This window comes from Canis lupus, chromosome 22 (genome assembly GCF_003254725.2).
Source record: "Canis lupus dingo isolate Sandy chromosome 22, ASM325472v2, whole genome shotgun sequence".
Taxonomy (NCBI): Eukaryota; Metazoa; Chordata; class Mammalia; order Carnivora; family Canidae; genus Canis; species Canis lupus.
In genome coordinates, this window is record NC_064264.1 from 2,726,220 (window position 1) to 2,748,818 (window position 22,599).

At 42.1% G+C, this 22,599-nt stretch overlaps 1 long non-coding RNA gene across 1 annotated transcript; it reads right to left on the reverse strand.

Moving 5' to 3' along the window:
• Nucleotides 1-2,394: 2,394 nt before the first annotated feature.
• LOC112678905 (uncharacterized) lies at nt 2,395-8,519 on the reverse strand. Its single transcript, XR_003147970.3, has 2 exons — nt 8,178-8,519; nt 2,395-3,382 (listed from the first exon to the last, which is right to left on the reverse strand). It is a non-coding gene; the product is annotated as an uncharacterized LOC112678905 (long non-coding RNA).
• Nucleotides 8,520-22,599: the final 14,080 nt, after the last annotated feature.

A 22,599-nucleotide genomic window follows, 5' to 3' on the forward strand; every position in this document is an offset into this window, starting at 1 on the left:
CTGTGTCCTTGACTCTGAATTATAATGGGATTCAACTGAATTTAGTCTTTTCTGGCTAAAAAATAGTTAATGAAAGCTTTGCCCTTTTAATGAATGGCACCCGTGCCTTTATTTTTGTCATGAGAAATGAGTGAAAAAGATGACTTGGTTTTACAGAAGTGAAAGGGACTTTGAAAAGGATAGGAGTCCAATTCTTCCTCTTTGAAACTTGTTACAGAGTACACAAAAGCAAGGAGAACACCATGATAAGGTCCCGTGGACGTACCCATCCCCCATATTCAGCGATGGTCACTCTGGCCCATCTGGTTTCCTCCGCAGTATCCTCACTACTCACCACCACCCCACAGACTATTTTGTAATAAATTGCAGATATCCTACCCTTGCATTTGTAATGTTTTACGACGTATCTCTGAAATGTAAATACCTTTTAATAAAAACACAACCAGACTACAATGATCACACCTCAGAAAAAGAGAACAGTAATTCCCTAATATCAGCAGATAGCCAGCAGTCAATTTTTTAAAAGATTTTATTTATTCGTGAGAGACAGAGAGAGAGGCAGTGACACAGGCAGAGGGAGAAGCAGGTTCCCTGCGGAGAGCCTGTTGTGGGACTCGATCCTAGGACCCTGGGGTCATGACCTGAGCTGAAGGCAGACGCTCAACCACGGAGCCACCCAAGCGCCCCAGCAGGCAAATATTTTTGATTATCTAATTTTTTTTCACAGTTGGTTTAGGATTCAAATAAAGTCCATATATTGCAATTTGTAAATTTGTCTTGTCTCTAATCTAGTGATTCTCAAAGTATGGTCCGCAGACCAGCAGCATCACAATCAGCTGGAATCTTCTAAAAAATGCAATTTCTCGGGCATTAGCCAAGGCTCCTTGAATCAGAAAGCCTGGGGGTGGGACTTCACAAAGTGCCTTCGAGGCAATTCTGATATGTACTGTCTTTGAGAACCTGTGCTTCAATCTTTAGGATCTCTCTCTCTCTCTCTCTCTCTCTCTCTCTCTCTCCTTCTTAATATATTTATCTAAGAAATGGATCACATGTCCTGTATAGTTCCCCACAGATGGGATCTTGCTGATTAAATTCCTATAGTAATTTAACAATTCTTTTTAAAACAAAATGAGTGTACATATGCTTACTTCGTAGGAATCAATTTATTCAGATATTGGAAAATCAGTATTATGAGCTACTATCAATTGATGATATTGGTTGCCATTTGTCCTGTCAGTTTGAAAGTGTGACCTGTGTATATTTTAGAACTATTCTTTATTTTTGTTATTAAAATCAGAAATGTTGCATATTTGGACTTGATATCATCCCTGTTAAACCAAATTGCAGCCTTCTTAACACATTGTTAAAAAGCTAACATATCCAGTGGTATGATGGCAAGCCAGCAATGTGGGAGGACCCTCCTCATTATAGTATCTCTGTTACTAACAGAGAATTAGCATTCCCCATGGTTGACTTCAGGCGACCAATGTGATGTTGTCACCAAACTCTGACTTGGGAAGATGACAAGGGCATAATCAATAATCAAGAGCCAGTAGGCTTTTGACTATAGGGAACCAACGGAGGGTTGCTGGAGGGAAGGTGGGTAAAGAGGTAGGGTAACTGGGTGATGGGCACTAAGGAGGGCATGTGATGTAATGGGCCCTGGGTATTATTTGCAACTGGTGAGTCACTAAATTCTACCTCTGAAACGAATAATACAGTATATTAATTAAATTGAATTTAAATAAATTTTTTTTAAAAAAAGGAGCCAGTAGGAGGTGCCTCCAGCATACCAGTAGTATAGCTCATTTAGAATCTGTTCTTTACACCTGCAATAACTTAGGTAGTTTAGGCAAAACCCACTGTTTTCTTCTAGATCTGTGAAACTGAACTAAGGTACATGCAATGGTTAATTTTATGTGTCCACTTGTTTGGGCCACAGTGACCAGATGTTTGGTTCAACTTTATTCTAGGTGTTTTCAGTGAGAATATTTTTGGGTGAGATTAACATTTAAGTTGCTGGACTTTGAGTAAAGCAGACTGCCCTCCCCTTTGGGTAGGCCTCATCAAATCAGCTGAAGATTTTAACAGAATAAAGGAGGACTTTCTACCAGGAGAAGGAAATTCTGCTGGCGGTCTGCTTTTGGACTCAAACCACAGTATCAACTTTTCCCTGGATCTTCAGCCTGCCCACCATCCTGAAAATTTTGGACTTACCAAGCTTCCACAATCATGTGAGACAATTCCTTAAAATAAATCTATCTCTCCCCACACCTCTGTGTGTGTGTGTGCAGGTGTGTGCACGCATGCGCGCGTGCACACACACACCCTGTTGGTTCTATTTTCCATAAAGTGAAGTTACAAAAATAAATAAATAAATAAATACAATGAAGGTACAGTAAAAATTTAAAATTTTTTATTTAAAAAACTGTTGATCATAACCCTGATTTTATAACCCCCTAATACGTCGGGCTCTATAGTTGGACAAACACTACTATGAGGTCCCTTGCTGGCTTTTCTACAGCACTTGAAATTCCCATGTCACTCACATTAGGTAAGTCCTTGATGGCTCCTTTTAAAATACAGAGCAAAGCAACAATCAGGCCAGTGTCAGCTGTTAGCATCTCGGTGGGCTACATATGCCGATTTTCTGTCCAGTCAGCACAGAGAAATCTGTGCAGACAAGTTCTGGATATGTTCTCGGACCCCCTGGGCAGTTAAGGATCCTCATGAAGCTCTAAGTCGCAGGTGGGCCTCCATTGACTAATTTATGTGCTTAAATATATCCCTTCTAGCTCTGGAAGGATTTAGGATGGCTTACAAACAAATATATAGTACAGCAATGTCAAAGGGGTAAAAAAAAAAAAAAAAAAAAAAAAGTGGCCAAAAGAAACTCATAGTAAGAGAATAGCCAGAGTCAGGAACAAGGTGAACGTGCAAATTACATTTCTTGAAATTCTGTGTGCTTATAGAGGTGAGCCATGTATTTGAATTAAAAACTTCTAGCGGCATGTTTGAAGTGGAATAAAATAGCCAAATAATATAGAAGATTAGCCAAGTCAATCCAATGCTCAGACAAGTCCAAGTACTTCTGTCATTGAGACCAGAGAGAGGTTTCTTCAGTAGGTCTTCCAAAAGAGATCATTGAATAATGTAAACAATAATGTCTTTGCAACATCTTTGAACTAAATGAGGTGAAAAGCTTCAAAGGAACCCTTTTAATAATGCTCTTTATTTAGCCAAGGGCATCATATTAAAGCACAATTCAGTAGAGGCACTTTTGCAGATACCCATAATGATGCATCCCAGGTGTGAAGCCACTGATGATCTGGTTTCATCGAGGGATAAGTTGTAAATTATCCATTTGTTCTCAGGTACCAGTCTGGCAGTCGGTGATGAAATTTCCATGGGTTCATGATGAAAATTAAAAACAGTGCAGTGATTAGTAAAGGTTTCATAGCACTAAATTACTATGAAACTTCAATTTAGAAGACCATCCTTTTGTTACATCCTTGCTTGGTAAAGGAAGTTAGCAACCTATGTCAGTCACCATCCTCGTATTTTTTAAAAGTGGTCTGTGAAATATAAAAATCTGGGAAACCATTGACCTAAGAGTACAGAAAGACACACAATCCGCTATGACTATTATTTTTCTCAGCAGGGCTTTTGATATCTTTATAACTACAGCAGTATGCTAGAAATTATATCCTCTGACAAATATCTGGAATGTAGTTCTCCAGTGTTAACAAGTCTAAGACAAAACCATATGTTTTAAGACTCGGTCAATCCGGGGGAAGAATTGATATACTATTATAAAAATTTAGGAACCAGACAAGAACTATGCCTAAATGGAAGCCACCCCACTGTCCCTCTGAGTTGAGCCAAGGGAGAGAAGGGCCAAGAGTATCCTCAGGAAGTTATTTTTGGATAACTCACTAACTGACAGATAATTGATGACAGAGATTGCCAAGTTTTATGCCATCAAGCATTGCCGCAATAATTCCAATGCAGTAGCACTGGAAAGTTGACATACCCAAGTGTTCATCTGGACCACTAAACAATAACCAAAAACTCTAAACAAAAACTACATAGTGATAATACCATACCTACAGAATGCTTAGCTTTGAGTAATTAGCCCTTTCAGATTTTTTGAAAATTTAACAACTACATATTGGGAATGGATGACATCATCTGGAGAAAGGAATTTTTTTTAAATTTTTATTTATTTATGATAGTCACACAGAGAGAAAGAGAGAGAGGCAGAGACACAGGCAGAGGGAGAAGCAGGCTCCATGCACCAGGAGCCCGACGTGGGATTCGATCCCGGGTTGGAGAAAGGAATTAGCAGCCCTATATAAATAGTTAATATTTTTTGAGCACTGTTCTAAGCGTTTTACATTCAATCCTACAACAACCTTATGAGATAATAATAATAATAACTACTGATAATAATTATATCCCCATTTTATGGGTGAATAAGCTGAGGCCCGGCGCTGTTACATAAATGCCATCCAACTACTCAGAGGTAGAACCAAGCTTCAGACTCTGGCAGAGAAACCTCAGAGACCACCCTTAGAATAAGATGCTTCACTGACTCCTTTCCTAGCTATAAGCCTGGAAGAACTTAGGAGATGGTTGCCAGGGACGGTGCCCTAATCTTAGACTAGTTACTTCGTGACCATTCCTTCTGCAAGTAACCAGATCACAAGGACAATTTTCTTGGAAGGCCACTTGTAGGCTGTAATAATGAAATAATATCATCTTCTTGTTAGATAAGAGGGTGCTTCTTGTTCTGTTCTCGAGGCCTTGGCCTCCAGCTCATCCGGGAGTGGCACCAAATTGTTTCAATTTGAGTGAAAAGCAAGGGGGATGGGGAGTGGGGTGTGATTCTGGTGCTCAGAACATATCCTTATTCTATACACAGAATTGTATTGGGTTGGCCCTGAATCCCCGGGTCATGGAAGGTACTAGGGAGTGATCTCTGCATGAACATAAATGTCTATGGTGTCTCTATTGATTTCTGGTGACTTGGCCCCCATCAAATTCTATTCCACTTAGTTGAAGACCTAAGGAAGATAAAAATAAACTGCAAACTACCTTTTTTTAGGCCTGCTGGCTTCCTTCTAAGAAAAGAGCCTAAGAATGGTCAATAGTAGATTAGCTATGCCTGAAGCTGGCCTTCTGACAGGGAGGTAGAACCAGCAGTCAGCTCATCATTAGCCTGTTCCCCAGAGCTTGGGGTCTCTCTGTTGTGCTTTCAGCCTAGAAACCCTCCAATCTCTCACATTGACCTCCAGCTCCACTTTGTGTCACTTTTCACAGTGAGCTGTCACCATGACAACACTCCATGCTTTTTGGGCCTCTGGCCTGCAGTAATATGGGCTCTCTAGCAGGTGAGTCAATAGAAGTTCAAAGTATTTACAAGTTAGGAAATCACAGGTGGCCAGAGCTGATAAGGGTCCAGTTTTTGAGACTATTCCCACCAGTTTCCCTGAGCCCAAATATTACACTTCTATCTCCAGCCTTCAGGGTAGAGCTTAATCTCTTGGTCAGAGGCCACTCAGGAAATCTATTCACCTTCTACTTCAGATACTTCTTTTTCAACTCAAACTCTTCTATACTTTTCTAGTCTTTCCTTCTTTCTAGCCTGTAGTCTGGAGTCTTTGTTCTTTTTGTTCTGCAAATCTTTTGAAGTCTCTGAGTTTCTTCTGGGGAAAACAACCTTGTTTATCAGTTATCTGTCTTGTCATTGACATATCTACGTGCAATAGACTATCTGCAAGAGGCCAGTACAGATAGTGGAGACATCTCACCACAGTGGGGGCAGAGATAGGGCTGCCGGGGCACATAGGACGAATTTGGCAGCATAATTTCCCCACTCTAAAAATTGCTACTTTTGATTTGACAGGAGAACATTAAATATTTATGCATAGACTCATTCAACAACTGTTTATTGATAAAGCACTGTGCTAAAGCCATTCATAGTTATGTGGGTCCTGCCTTTTAATGTTTTTTTTTTTTAAGCTGGTAGGAAAGCTGTGGCATGCGTGTCTTATATGATATAAAATATTACATTCTGGGCAAGGAATGTTACATCTATAAGAAAGGTATAAAGAAAGTGTTGCGGGAGTTCAGATAACTTGGTTATTGAAAAAACAGAAATGAATCAAAATAAAAGAAAGTAGGAACAAGAATTCACAGGAGGAGTAAATTAAAAGGTCAACTAGTCCATTTGATTTACTTTATAGATGAACCAAACAAATCTAAATGCATTCTTAAAAGTAAGTAAGAAGATATATAGCTTAATTGTGATAAAATTGGGTCTAGAACACAACTATCTGGATTTCTAACCTGGAGCTATTTTATCTCTACCAAATAGCCCTCCCCAATAACCCAAGAAAATGTGGACCACAAGTTGAATCTCAATTAGCAATAGCCAACAAAATTGTTTTTTGTTTTTGTTTTTGTTTTTTTAAATTAGGACAGTCATGTAACTTGTAGACTGTCTTCGAAAAGACAGGAAAGAACTCTTTGGTTATATTTGGCATTGATTCATGTCTTGTTACAAGAAACTACATCCAAAGGAGAGCTATGAAAATAAGGGAATAGGAAATGAGCCCATAGAAAGGTTATGGAGAGCAGAGTTATTTAGTCTGAAAAAAAAAAAAAAAAAAAGAATGTTAATGGGGAATTCTTTGGCCTTCAGGGAATAGGAGGTCTCTAACCAGCTGTTCTCCATTTCTCCAGAAGGCAGAAAACCAGAAAAAATAGACTTGAATATCAAGCAGAAAAGATGAAGTTCAATGGAAGGAAAAGGCCCCTGAGCTGAAGATCTGATGCATACAGGCAAAGGATGCTGCAGTAGGCTGTGGATTGCCTTTCCCTTTCAGTTTTTATACCTGGAAACCAACACATCTCCTAGAAGTTCCGTAGATCTACCGGGAATGGAGTGAAAGACCTTTTCAGGATTCCTCCCACATTTGGAAGATTATTCAAACCTTAATACCCATGCTCTATTGATCTCATGAATTAGGAGAAAACAAAGAGATAAAAATAAAATGTGACATGATATTTCCTAGCAATTAGAGAATGGGATCAAGACATTTCCATAAGATGTGAGAACTTCAGAACTGAGAAAGCTAATAAAGTATATTGTTTGACAAATGGCCATTTTTCAGTTAAGGTTTAAAAAAAAGACATTAAGAAGGAAGCACCCATGTTCATGAGACTTTCTGTGGAATTTCCAGAGCCTTCCCATTCCTACTCTTTCCTTTTCCCTCTCCCAAGTTTTCGTCCCTTAAAACAGTTCTCAGGTGTTGATGAATCTCTAACTTATTAACTGAGAATGGCATAAGTTCCTGGTTCCAAAAACTGAATATAGAATAATCTGGAAAGTTGAAAACAAAATGGAAAAGCCCAGGTCCTATTTTAGAGATTCTGAGATAGTAGGGTAAAAGCAGGACCTAAGTAAAATGCCTAGATTTGAGGACAACTTGCTTGTGATATTTTTCTCTCCCACAGATATTTTCACTTTAACAGGAATCTTTTTAAGACCTCTGAATTTTTCAAATCACCAGAGAACCTGAGGTGGTAAAATTTCTTTAAAAAAAAAAAAAAGATTTATTTATTCTGGTGGCAGGGAGGTAGGCAGCAGGAGAGGGAGAGAGAGAAACTCACGCAGACTCTCTGCTGAGTACACAGCCCACCTCGGGGCTCAATCCCATGACCCTGAGATCATGACCTGAGCTGAAAAGAAGAGTCTGTCACTTAACCCACTGGAGCCACCCAGACGGCCCAAGAGATGGTGAAATTTCTGATCCAGGTGGTCAGAGAAGGAATTTTGGGCATTTTGTCCTCTGAATTGTTCCGTATGGAATTCACCTACTCTGCAGACTTGATAGTGATCTTGGTTTTGCAAAAGGAGTTGTCACTACTGCCTGGGAGTAACCCTAAGGAAAGAAATAGAACCCCAAATACCTAGCATGCGTGGCTGCACCCTGAGGGAGAGACGGAGTGAAACAGGTAGACCAGCAGATCCATTTTCAGGGCTCTCTGGTTGGCTCTAAAACCTGCTCTTGACTGGGTGCCTTGCATCCTTTTATGAGATGGTCAGTCAGGTGCAGCCACAAGAAGCAGAGGAGAAGCTCAGGAAAAAAAATAAAGTTTACTATACTCACAATGTCCACGAGGGTACAGCATGCCATGCAGCATGTCATTTCCATACATGGGAAAGTCACCAGGGTGGTTAGACAGCAAAAGGCAGAAATGGGGAAGACTTAGACCAGACCTTTTCTTGGGGTTTCCTTAGGAAGGACAAGGCAGGGCAGGATAAACAGTCTGGATTGGCTACTTTGAGTAGTTTCTGCAGGCTGTAGGGGTGGTCCTAGTTGCTTGGCCCCTGGCCTTGGGATGACTAAGGCAGAAGAATATTGCTCTCTGGGGTATTTGGCCAGATAGAGGAAGTAAGGCTCTGGATGTGTGAGTTTGCATATCAAGGGTATGTGTCTGGTTGGGTCCTTTTTTTTTTTTTTTTTTTTTAAGATAGTATTTATTTGAGAGCGAGGGAGCATGACCAGGTGACAGAGGTAGAGTGAGAGGGAGAAGCAGACTCTCTGCTGAGCAGGGAGCCCAATGTGAGTCTTGATCCCAAGATCCTGAGATCATGATCTGAGCTGAAGGCAGATGCTTAACTGACTGAACCACCCAGGTGCCCCAGGGGTCCTTTTTAGTATCTCCATGAATTGGCTATCCCAGAGAGGGACAGTCTTTCCCCAGCCAGAAACGTATGTTGTTGTTTCTTTTTAAAATGTCAAAACAGCATAAATACAGAAAATTTAAAATATTTACAATACAACTGGTTTCCTATCTGACGGGCATAATAATAATAATCATTAAAATTATTATTATAATTATTTACTCTCTCCTATGGGCTTGTCCCTCAGTGTTACACATTGCTGAGGCTGTGTAAAGTCTAGAAAATCTAGGAGATTTGCCAGGTTTTCTCCCTTCTTGAGCCATTTAAAAAAAAACAGCTAAGGAACCGAGGACAATAAAGAATGGGCCTGCAAGGAAATTGATGATGAATTGTTTACTGACCCTTAAAGCTCCTTCAGACTTGTTGCACTGATGCTCCAGCCCTTACAGATAATCAGAACTCTTCTGAGAAACTCCTTGCTTCATAAATTGGAGTACTTGAGTATCACATTGACAGGAACTCAATATTTTTCTTGGAAGGATTCGGTCAGTCTGAACTGGCTGTTCATTAGTAAATGGCAGTAATGCCTAAGCAGTGATTACCAATTAGTGTTTATCTCAACTATAATATAGCAGAGTCTTAGCTGTCCTCCCCAAATCTCTTCTTCCCTTCTTCTTAGGCACCTAACTGCCCACTTAGAGACGGGATTTCCAGTCTCACTTTGCAGTGAGGCATGGCCATGTGATTAGATTGTTCCCAGGGACATGTGGGCAAATTGATGTAGGTAACTTCAGCCTAAAGTAATTGGAAGGGAATTGCTTGACCAGAATCTCTTTTCTTGTGAAGTGGAAAGTACATGGACAAGGGAGCTAGCTGAAGCCACGTGAAAGAGGCTAATACCTCAGGGGAGCAGAGCAACGAGGTGGAAGGAAATTGGGACGAGGCATCTTGTGGAGTCAAGCCAACTTGGAATACTCACCTTGGGACTTTTTAAAAAAATGATTTATTTATTTATTTCAGTGAGAGAGAGAGAGAGAAAGAGAGAGAGCGAGCGAGCACAATGGGGTGAGGCAAAGGGAGAGGGAGAGAGAAACTCAAGCAGACTCCACATTAAATGCAGAGCTTGGCTCAGGGTTCGATCTCACAACCCTGAGATCAGACTTGAGCTGAAACCAAGAGTTGGACACTTAACTGACTGCGCCACCCAGGCACCCCTCACCTTGGGACTTGTACAAAAGAAATAAACCTCTACTCTATTTAAAGCATTGTATTGTGGATCTCTTTGTCATGGCTTCTGAGACTTTACCTCATTAAGATACACAATTACAGATGTGACTTTTTGTTGGTTTTTCTAAAAGAGATTGTGATTTTCATGGAAACAAAACACCTTAGAATGTAGAAAAAGTTAAAGGCCATCTTGTTCAACTTCCCTTCTATGCAGGAATCCCCTCTACAATGTCCCTTCAGAAGGTCACCCAGGCTCTGTACCAACACTTTTGTGCCGCTCACTAGGATGGCCAGACCATGGGCTCCTTTGTTTACACTTTTATACCGTCCCTCCTGTGGCCAACAATGTAGTATGCTACCACAAAACTAATCGGCCTATAAGGCATCTAACTCATCATCCCCAAAATATGGTCTACATAATACCCATTCTAGAAGATATTCTTCAGATAAAGCATTCTGGAACCACATAAACTTTGAAAACACTTATACTATACCTCCCCTCGAAGATTACATATACCATATATGTTAATATTTTAAGGTCTAGGAAAGTCTGAAATAAACTTGTTTAACTTGGCTTAATCCAGACTTTATTAATGGCTGTGAAAATTCCTAGATGCTCACTTTTTTTTCCTGAATAATATCTGTCAACGTCATGTAGAACTGGTATGTTCTATAAAACACATTTAGGAAATGTAGATTTAACCCATGACCTGGACTCAATTGGCACCATTTCCTAGACCACTGAGCCAGTCAACCATAGATACACAGGATGCAATTCCACATAGGATAGAAAAATGTTGGAATTTGTTTATATAGCTTGATTATTGGATGTTAGCCCAGTCTGTAATAAACAGGAAATGTTTTTATTTGAGAATATACCAAGAACTCCAGAGACAAAGGAAATACACACCCAAAATAAAATCTTTGCCCAACAAACCATAAACATGTAACTAAATTCTTCCTTCCCAGTACCATTTACAGGGCTTACTAACAGAGAAACTAGTTTTTACTGATAAGAAAACCTGATTTCTCTCTTATTTAGTCTCAGCCTATTTTAATAGAAAGATATAGGACTGGAGTTGAACAGATCTAGACTTGAATCCCACTTACTACCTGTATGATTTTTGGAAAGTTATTTGTTCTGAGTTTCAATTTCCTTTTTGATAAGATGGAGATAAAAATCAGCCATTATGTTTGCAGGGATTAAGTGAGATAATGCCAGCAAAGCTTCTAGCACATAGTAGGAGTTCAACAAATGGTAGAGTTATCTTAACGTCTCCACTCTCCCCTTTTTAAATGTTTACATCTATTTCAGACCTTACCATATATTTCATTACTATAGGATGCGTCCCATATTCCTCAGGCAGATCCAAGAAATTTACTTAACATCCATTTAAAAGAAAGGATATAATTTATTTATCTTGCTGCCCAGATAATGTCTTTCTCTTGTCAATCGTTGGTATAGAATATGAATTGCGAAGACTTCCTTCTCTTTTGCCCAACAAAAGTTTTGACTTCCATCACTCAGTGTGGTAGAGCGCCCCTTACAATAATGATAATATTGGAAAAACATCACAGCCGTGTTAACATTGTCCAACTGCATTGGTTTTTTTCCTTCTTGATGAAGACAAAATATTATGACTATAATTAAATTCCATTTATTTTCCTACAACTCTGTTTTAACAGAGGAGGGCACTAAATGACACTGTAAGGCTAAACTACGCTTTGGGGAACCAAAAACTTTTTTCAGGAACTGAAACAGGTCAAAAGGTTAACTAAAGGTTAGAAATTTGTTTGAAGTTTTGTTGGTTTATCCAATTTGTAAAAAGCAAAACTTTTGTTTGTGGCTATCCATGAGTGGCTTGTATCAGACGAACCCTCCCCTGAGAACAATTATAAAAGCTGAATAGTATTTTTTTTTTAAAAAGCATGCAGCTATTTGAAGATCTCAAATAACAACCAAGGGAGTCAAAATTTTAGGGACCAAGATTCCAGAGATAGCCTTTGATATAATAACCTGATAAGAATAAAACAAGAAAGGAATATTACAGACTAGTCACTCTTCTTAGCATAGTTGCAAAAACTATATATGAAATATTTACAGAATTCAGTATCATACATAAAATGAATAAGCCATTATGACCAAATTGAGTTTATTCCAGCAATGCATGGCTATTTAACATTAGAAACTCCAATCAATGTAATTTTCTACCTAACAGAATGAAGGGGGAAAATTATATGATCATCTCAATAGATGCAGGATAATTATTTGATAATGTTCGGTACCTTATGGAACTTGTGGAAAACTAGAAATAGAAGGAGGCTTCTTTAATCTAAAATTAAAAATGTTTTCAGAAAAAAGTTACAGCATACATTGGACTTAATAGGAAATATTAAAAGCTTTTCTCCTGAGAGCAGTATCAAGACATTGTATTGCAGGTACCAAACAATAAAATAGGCAATAAAATAAGGCAAAAAAAAAAAAAAACCCACCCCCACAAAGAGATGTCATAAAAATTGGAAAGGAAAACATAAAACCATCATAATTTGTAGACCATATGATTGAGTACATGGAAACCCTATGAACTGTTAAAATTAAAAGGTGAATATAACAGGGTCTCTGGATACAAAGTCGATACACAAAATTCAGCTGTATATTTATATACTAGAAACAATCAACTAGAAATAAAATTTTATAATGATACTATTTATATTAGCATTGGCATTAAACAGTTATCTATTAAAATATGTGTAAGACCTCTACATTGAAAACAACAAAACATTATGGAGGGAAATTAAAGAAATTTAAAATAATGGAATAATATGCCTTTCTTATGGATAGGAAGACTCAGTATTGGAAACTTGCCAACCCCCCACCAATTGATTCATAAATTGAATGTGTTTCCAATTAAAATTCCCACAGAGTTTGTGTGTGTCTGTGTGTCTGTGTCTGTGTACATGCACATGTATAAATTGACAGGCTGCTTCTAAATTTTATATGGAACAACTATGGGCCAAGAATAATCAAGACAGGGATCCCTGGGTGGCTCAGCGGTTTAGCGCCTGCCTTCCGCCCAGGGCGTGATCCCAGGTCCCAGGATTGAGTCCCACATCAGGCTCCCTGCATGGAGCCTGCTTCTCCCTCTGCCTGTGTCTCTGCCTCTCTCTGTGTCTCTCATGAATAAATAAATAAAATCTTTAAAAATAAAAGAAAAAGAAAAAAAAAAAAGAAGAATCAAGACAATCTTGAAGAACAAACTTGGAGACTCACTCAGCTAGATATCAGGACTTGTATAATGCTAAGGTAATTAAGACAGTGTGATACTGTGCAGAGAGAGACAAATAGATCAATGAAGAAAAATAGAATCCAGAAATAGACCAACACATGTGATGTCATTTGATTCATGACAAAGATTACTCCTGCAAAGCAGTGGAAAAGCATAGTCTTTTTGATAAGTGACTTTGTCAGCTGGATATCCACACAGAAAAAAATATATTGACATCTACTTTGTGCCATTTGTTAAAATCAATTTCAAGTTAGTTGTGGACTTAAATGGGAAGATAACACAGAAATGTAACATTGGAATATGCAAAGATATCTTTCATGGGATACCACCAACATTAAACATAAAGAAAATATATCCAGGTATCAGATATATATGTATACATGGTAACTCCTATAAATCAGGCAAGAAGAAATAGGTATTACTCACCCTTCCCTCCCAAAAAATGGGCAAAAATTTTGAGCAGGCATTTCACCAAAGAGGATATAGAAATGGTCAATAGACGTATGAAGTCATGCTCAACCTTAGTAGTTACAAGATAAATGCAAAGTAAAATCATGGAAAGACAGCTCTATATACTAATTAAAGGGCTAAAATTTTAACAACTGATAATACCAAGTACTGATAAGGATGCAGAGCAATGGATTCACATACACTTCCCGTAAAAATATAATGTGATATGCCCCGTTAGAAAAGTCTTAAGCAGCATCTACCAAAATTAAACATATGTATACTCTTAACTTCAGCACGGGAATTAGCAATCCCACTACTGGCTATCTATCTAACAGAAATGCCTACATACAACCTTTAAGATGTTGGATATTGGTACAAAAATGTTCATTCAGAGATATTTACAGTAGACCCAAGCTGGAAACAGCCCCGGTGCTCTCAATAACGCAATGGACCAAAAATTTTGATATATTCATGAAACAAATACTACACAGCCATGAAAATAACAATTTCCTGCCACAGACAACATGGATAAATCTCAATAAAAACATAATGTCAAGCCACAAAAGCCAGAAATAAAAGGGTTAGGAGGAATTATGGATAACTGATGATATTTCTTTAAAATGGCAGATTTATTCAGGCTTCATATGTCTTCTATAAATTTTGATAATTTATGTTTCTTTAAAAATTATTTATATTTTCAACTTTATTGCGATAAGATTAATTATAGTAACCTCTTAAGGTTTTTTAAAGTTGCTATTACAGCTGAAATTTCCATCTGATTTTTCTCTTCCGTATAGAGAAAATTCCTGTGAGATTTTTTGAGCATCCAGATACTGTTTGTCAAGCAAATGCTTTCACAGGGCATGCTTGTTATTTCATTCAAACTCATATTGATGTGAAAGTAGTAAGCCCACATGTCAGCCATGTTTTCACTGTAAATGAAATTGAAGAAAAAAAAAGGGATTTATGGACCAAGTCCTAAAGCAAGCAACTAGCCAGTGGCAGGTACAGAAAAAGATGGAGATGAGTCAGTGTGACAAATGCAAAGAAGCCTAGGGCCTTCTCAGCAATCCTATAACCTCTGCATGAAAGTCAGAGAGCATTCTTTCACAGATACAGAGCCCTACCCATCTCAACAGCAGCACTGGATCATATTAACATGCACAAATGCCTTCAACATGCTGTAGAAAGAAATAATTTTCTATCTAGGGTTCTATACCCAGAAAAGCTATCAATCACCCTTAAGAGGACAATAAAAATATTTTAGACAGGCAAGGTCTCAAAAAATTTACTTCCCATGTACCTTTCCTTGGGTATTTACTAGAGCAAATGCTCTGCTAAAACCAGAAAGTAAACCCTGAAAGAGAAAGACATAGAATCCAGAAAACTGAAGATCTCACACAAGAGGGAGGTGAAGGGTGTTTGTGGCAAGATGGCCAATGGAGAGCACAAGTAGAGAGTGCTGTGTAGGAGGCCTGGAGAGCGACCGGTCCAGACTGAAGTAGATCAGAAAGTTCAGGGACATATGTCTTCAAGAACTTGAAGTTTGTACAATATCTAAATGAGTTTTAAAATATAAGCTCGACGTAACTATGAGGGAGTTTGGGTTGAATTTGCGATTACTCGCAGAGAATTAAGCAAAATTAAAACATGATCATTATAAAATTCAGGGAAAAGAAAACAGAAAGGAAAGGTAATTATAACATGCATCATAGCTCAACTGAGAATAATGTTTATGTCATCAAATTAATACTGATCACTGATCTGAACAAAATTATGGTGTAACTACACAGGGAAAAGAGACGGATGAGAAATTTATATCTTGTGATCGAAGCAATACCTAAAGCTGCAACATATAATATTTAGAGATATTGAAGTAAATAACCAAAGCATTAGTTAAAAACATTTTTAAAGTAGCTGCCTTTGGGGAGTTGGGAAAAAAGGGTGTTAGGATGACTATTTTTTATAAGATTTTATTTATTTATTCATGAGAGACACAGAGAGAGAGGCAGAGACACAGGCAGAGGGAGAAGTAGGCTCCTTGGGGGGAGCCCAATATGGGACTCGATCTCAGGACCCCAGGGTCACGTCCTGAGCCGAAGGCAGACGCTCCACCGCTGAGCCACCCAGGCATCCCAGGATGACTATTTTTATGACAAGTCTTGTGGAACCACTTGACTGTACCAATAAGCATGTTAAATTATGATAAACATAGAAACTAAAAAGTCAACTATGAAAAAAATTTGAATTTTATGTGATCTTGGACAAAATAACTTAAACTTTTTGGACAAAATATGTAAAATAAAGGGATAGAATAGGTAATCTTTGGACAATCTTGGTCCCCAAAATCTAGGTGTGAAACTCTAGTTTGTTTTTTTTTTTTTGAAACTCTAGTTTTATTTTATTTTATTTTATTTTATTTTATTTTATTTTATTTGAAACTCTAGTTTTAATTTCAAGGCTCAATCAGATCCCAGGAGATGGAGTCCAAATTTTAGAATTAGGAAGGGATAATAACTGAGTCTCTCAGTTTCCAAAGAGGAAATCCAGAGAAGCCAAGCGATGTGCTAACAGGGATCAGCTCATCAGGGGCTGAGAGCACCTTGGGATACGGGTGTCCAGCTCTTGATCCAAATATTCTTTTTATTTTCCCACAGTGCCAGCAAGAGAGGGCTTTGTGAAAGAGAGAGACAAAACCATCTAAATCTACATAAAACCAGTTCTGAGATATTATTTCTTGTGGTTAAGCCAAAAAAAAAAGTGGTTTGATTGAACTTCTCCCGCCCACCCCCACCCCACCCCTCCCACCTCTTTCTTGATGGGGTTGTGCACCTAACTGTAATTACAGCAAAGGTGACAGGCAAGGAAAGTACATCTCTGATGCAGAGGTGAGTCCCCTTCCCCATACAGAGATCGTGCCGGTGCCTATTTCACCGTGTGTCACCAAACCTTCCTTGTGGGCATCAGTAATTTTCCAGACTTACATCCACCCCGAGTGTGAGGTTGAATCCATGCTGGGGGGATTACAGAGCCGCGAAGTCCGCACGCAGTATCACAGGTGACACAGCCTGTGCCCTGAGCCTCCTTGCTCCCTCCCATCTGCCCGCTGGCCTGCAAGCAAATGCAAGGGGGAAATCTAAGACCAGTTACTAAGGAAACAAAACAGGTGCTCGCGTGAGTCATCCTCTCTTTGGAGGGAATCTGGGTAAATTTTCTAGGGTGGAAGCCTCGGTGGTGATTAATTCACTTTTGACATCCATTTCAATGCACAAGGGCTGAAGAATTAACTTCAGGTTAAACCTCCCTTTTCCCACGATACGGCGGGTGGGAGCAGAAAGTGACTGCCTGCAGCTGGGTGTGGGGTTGCAGGGGAACCCCTGCAGTCAGTCCTCGTGGGGAAGAGAGGAGAGAGGCCCGAGCTTCTGAATGAAGAGCCGGCTGCCTGTGGGCTGAGGAAAAGCGTGGGTGACACATCAATCGTTTGGCCCAGTAAGGGCTGGAAAAGGGGCCGGATGTTCAAGTGATACTGTCGTGTGCTAAACCCTATAGAAAACAGCGAGTCCCACCCAGGCAGTGGACCTTGATGAGATAAGGAGGAGACGAGAGGAAGGCAACTGAGCTTTGACCTGCACTGGGGAGGCAGCAGCATAATGGAAACAGCAGGGGGTGGCCCATCGCATGGGTGTTGATTGCAACCCCACCAACACCACCCAATCGCTCTGGGCCCTTCACCTTTGCAAACATCAATAATCCGCGAACAATGCCTCCCTCCCAAGGTTGTGGTGGGGACACACATGTAGCAAGCACTTAAGAGACGTTGGGATTTTCTGTTCCCTTATCCTATACCCTATAAACACAAGTTTAGGGAGAAACAGGACCGGAAAGGAACTCGGGGTGTGCGAAGAAATCCCAGCCCCTCTAAAAGGAGTGCAAAGGTCTTCTTCCAGCTTGTGCTTGAACACCTCCAGTGACAGGGAATTTCCACCTCTAGGAGGGACTCCTCTTATCTTCTGATAAATATTTCAGTAAGTCCTTTACTGATGTTTCTTAGTTTGAGCCCCTTGAGCCCCACAGATGAACCAGGCTAATCGTGCCCACAGGAAACCCAGCACTCGTTTCCTTGTGATGTGTTGGGTTCCGAACACCGTACGCCACTTTCCTTCACCGTCCCGATGGCTGTTCCTCTAGGGGTTCATCGCAGAGACCATGGGCCGCCGCCCCAAGCCCATTCCGGGTGTCCTTGGCCACTACCAAGTGGCAGTTGAGCGAACGGGGTGTCTGGTGGGTGGCCTCTCCCAGCCTTTCATGCGGTTGGGTGGGGACAGGCCGGCTGAGAGCCGAAGTGACAGGAATGGGTGGCCCGTGCTTGGCCCACACCTGAGGACAGTGGACGTGTCTCTCGCGTGCCCCTTGTCTGTCCCCCCAACTGCAACCTGGTCAGAGTGGTGACCCTTTCCACCCTGTGGGAGATGATGACGCCCTGATGGAAGATGAGGGCCCCTGGTTCTGTGTACGACCACGTGGAACAATCCAGCTGGGACTGTGACGTGGGGGAGAAGCAAGCTGCTTTGTGGTTTTTAAGCCACACTCATTGCATCACAAGGCTGGGCTTACATGAACCAATACACGTGCTCTTTTTTTTTTTAACATTTTATTTGTTTATTCCTGAAAGACACAGAGAGAAAGGCAGAGACGTAGGCAGAGGGAGCAGCAGGCTCCAGGCAGGGAGCCCGATGCGGCACTAGATCCCAGGATCCCAGGATCACGCCCTGAGCCAGGGGCAGGTGCTCAACCGCTGAGCCTCCCAGGTGTCCCAACACAGGTGCTTCCTGAGAAACGGGTCCAGGGCTCAGGTTGTGTCGTGGTTTCACTAGCGCAGGACGCTTGCCCCTCTTGTATCAGATGTCACTGTAGGTTGTAAACGGAGCCTGACACTCATTAATTCTCATGTGGTCACATCATATCGATTACAATAAGCTAAGACCCTAAAACTTTCCCCCTGTGTTGCTGCCGACCCACCTGGCCTCCAACCCGTTCCTGCAGACTCCGTTTCTGGGTACAGGGGAGATTCTTGATACATGTCCTTACTCACCATCAGCTTGGTGGATATAATCTATCATTCCAGGTGGCCAGGGTCCTTGCGCCTCCTGGTTTGTCATCCATCCTCTTGCTTCCATCTGTCAACGTCCACTGATCTGTATTTTTGAGCACCACCCCAGCTATAGCTTTAATGTGATACAATTTCTTATTTTGATACTGGCATTAGGGAAAAAAACCATCATATATATTTACATAAATTAATACATATACATTATATAATAACATGATATAAATATTCATATTTATGTAAATATAAACACCATATATATATATATATTTTTTTTTTTTTCCTGAGGGCATGGTTGGCTGCCCCGAGTGCAGGACACACCTGCGGCTGCCCTCCGGCCAGGCGTTGCTGGAGTGCGAGACCTAGCACCACCACGCCAGGTGTCAAACCCTGTCCACCCACAGGCTCGTAGCGCTGGTCTCTAAACGGAAAAGGGGCCCCGCCGTTTGGCTTCTCAGAGCATGAGTTCCCCTGTTCCCTCTCAGGTGTGGACAGCCACCTGCACACAGGAACACGCAAACAGATGTGTCACCGTTTTGATTATCCGTCACCTGTAAGGGGATATGCAGACGTGCCGGACGGATGAAGGCTGAACGGGGCAACGTCATTCTGGAACGAAAAGCCCGGTTGTCGCTCCTGGTCACTGTTCAGGATCAGAACACACGGACTGGATACGAATAGTTGGACGCTGATTGGTTTTCGCGGGAGTGAGGGGGCTGGGGACACCTGCAGGATCAGAGCTGGCACCAGCTCTGCAGGATCAGAGCTGGCACCAGCTCTTGCTTTTCTGGATGTTTCTACTGCCAGAGGCAGGGGCAGGGCTGACGAACGCCTGGGCCTTGGACCGGGACCTGCTCAGCGGCCCGTCCTGGGCTCTGTGCGTCCGCGGCCTTCCTGGCTTCTGCTCCCCTTGGCTCCAGCATCACCTCGTGGACTCCGGGCTTATTAGGAAAGTTCCAGCTGGCTGTGCCCAGGGGTCCAGTGCCCCGTGGACCTCGGCCGGCGGCCTCGGGAAGGAGATCAAAAGCTTGCCGGGCCACCCACGACACCGTGGCCTGTGTCTTGAATCCCGTTTGCAGTGGATTCTGCATCACCAAAGTTGGGCATGACCGCCGGGGGTGCTGGAGGGACCTGGCAAGTTCCTGCGGAGCCAGGACGGAGTCAGCCGTGCCCGGAGGAGGGCCGGGGTCCCACAGGGCCTTGCCTCCAACGCCTGCTTTCCTGCTACAACCTCTCCTAGCTTCTTGGCCTTGCTTGGCCTCCGAGAAGGAACTTCTTAATTGACCAAGGGTGAACACTGGAAAGTTCTTTCCATCTTAGCACCTCTCCCGTGTTGACCTGCCGAGCTTCCGGATGCACGTTGTTCTGCAGCCTTACTAGCATCGGATGGAAAATAGCATCTCCCTGTGCCTTCCGTCGGAGCCGTGTCCTTGCTCATGGGCCCAGCTTCTCTGCCAGCCTGCTTCGCCACACGGTCCCCATCCGGTCCCCACCTGGTCCCCACATGCTTTCTCACGGGGCAGGACCGCCACGGGCCCCGCAAACAGGGAGCAGAACGTGTCCTTTTGCAAAGTCTTCCTTCCTGATGATGTACATATTCAATCTGGTCCCCTTTTCGCCTTCCCTGTCTCAGGCCGAGGCACTCGCAGGGGCTTTTGCAGCTCACGGATGACTTCTCCAGCCACGGCCAGTCCCTTGAGAAGCCCGTCGGAGGCGCGCCCCCTTTCCATGACGGTAGTTCTCTCTCTCTCTAGCGTTCCTTTTTGGTTCTTTGCACGAACATCAAGGTACCAAATGTCCATAGCTCTTCTGGGCTGTGCCTGTCTTTGCAAAGCTCTCCTAAATTCAGGTTTATTGTGCCGCTCACATACTGCATAAGTTGGTATTTGCAGCAGTGAGTTCCATCCCTTTTCTCCTGGTAGATTACCTTTAGATCCCTAGGGGGAAAAATCATTAGCATCTTCAAGCAACATATTTTAGCAACATCAAAACTATTTCTAGATATTCCTGGAAAGGTAAGAATGACAGGTTTATGAAAACACGATGGACAGAGTAGAAGAAACTGCTGTAAATAGGTCTTTAGGAAGGTGGTCGCGAGGCCCGGGCCAGGGCAAGCGTTCTAGAGCCTGTGGTTAGGTCTCAGTCCCTCCGTGAGCCTATGCCTCTGGACCATGAGCTTTCCCAGCATTTCTCAGGGTTTCTTTTCTTTCTTTCTTTCTTTTTTTTTTCCTCCCTTCTTACGTGGGACAGGATGGCCAGAGTGACCTGGAGTCAGTTGTTTGCTTTCCTCCAGTCACTTGGGCTCTGCTAATAGACCCCAGCAGGGCAGGGGCTCCAGGTAACCGGTTCCCCAGGAAGGCAGGCCTACTCAAGAGGAGCCGTCATTCAAAATGGTTCCTTCTCCCCTCCTGCTGCCCGAAATACGAAGGGATTTTTTTTTCTCTCCCTCTAACACTTGGGAACCTGGTTGAGCTCTTGGTGGTAAATCTCACACTCTTTGCAGGCCCGTGGTGATTGATGTAGGGAGGAGATTGCTCAGGACTGGGCCCCCCCTGGCATTTTTAACTCTCAGAATTGTCACTGATGGGGGTCCAGCTTTTCCTACCCTGGCATCCTACCCTGCTCATGAATCTGTATTCTGTTTTCTGTTTCTTCGATCTTAAGGGTCGCAGTTTGTCCCATGTCTTCCCCTTTCTCTAGGGATCCAAGGAGAGCTGCTGATTTCTCCGTCTGTTCAGCTTAGTACTTGTTGTTAGCACTGAGGGATGACTCCCAAGCTCTTACATGCAGAACCAGAAACACAAAGTCCTCCTATTATGAGTTTTTAATGAGTTTGGGAGCCCAGCTAGTTGTGTGACTCATAAACCTAGAATCTCATCCCTGCATCAACTACTGGGCCTTGTTGACATTTATCTCCTAAGTATCCTGTGACCCTGTTCACTTTATCTCCCCTTATCTCCAGGCTGGCCCAAGCCTCCATCACCTCCCACCTCCTCCACTGTCCCCGACTGAGGGCCCCCTGTGACTGTTCCACACCCTGAATGAAATTTCAGAACAAAAATCTCCATATTACTAATCCTCTTTCGAAACCCTGTGGTCAACAAGAACCAGGCCTTTGCCACTGGAAAGCCCCTAAACAGACATAAACAGAAATTTCCCAGGTTCTGGAAAAAAAAAAAAAAAAAAAGACACAGAAAATTCTTAAACACAGTCCAGCAAGAATTGCATCACTCCAAACTGGGATTTTAGGCCTGTGAGATGAGGGTGGCTGAGTGCGAAGAATCATTGCCTTACCATGGGTGGGCAAATAACTACTGGAAACCCCATGCTTCAGGCCTTTCACATTTAAAGGACTGGCCACTCTCACAAGCTGCCGGCCACAATTGACACCTTGAGACCCATGATGACCTGGGAGGTAGCTTTTGTCCATGCTGGGTTTTTTTCCCTTTTTTAAAAAATATTTTATTTATTTATTCATGAGAGACACAGAGAGAGAGGCAGAGACACAGGCAGAGGGAGAAGCAGGCTCCCTGTGGGGAGCCTGATGTGGGACTCGATCCCAGAACCCCGGGGTCACGCCTTGAGCCGAAGACAGACACTCCACTGCTGAGCCACCCAGGTGTCCCTGTCCATGCTGTTCTTATACTCATTTTGATGCTTCAAAAAGCTTGTGAGCAGCACTGATTGGCGCCCACAGGTTTCATTTTCCCCGTCCTCAAGTCTGGGGTTGCTCTTCTGGTTCCAGGGTTTACCTTAACAGCGACTTCCCATAGTTCTTATAAGAAGACAGACTCCTTAGTGTGGCTCCTGTCCCGCTCTGTCTGGTTCTTTGG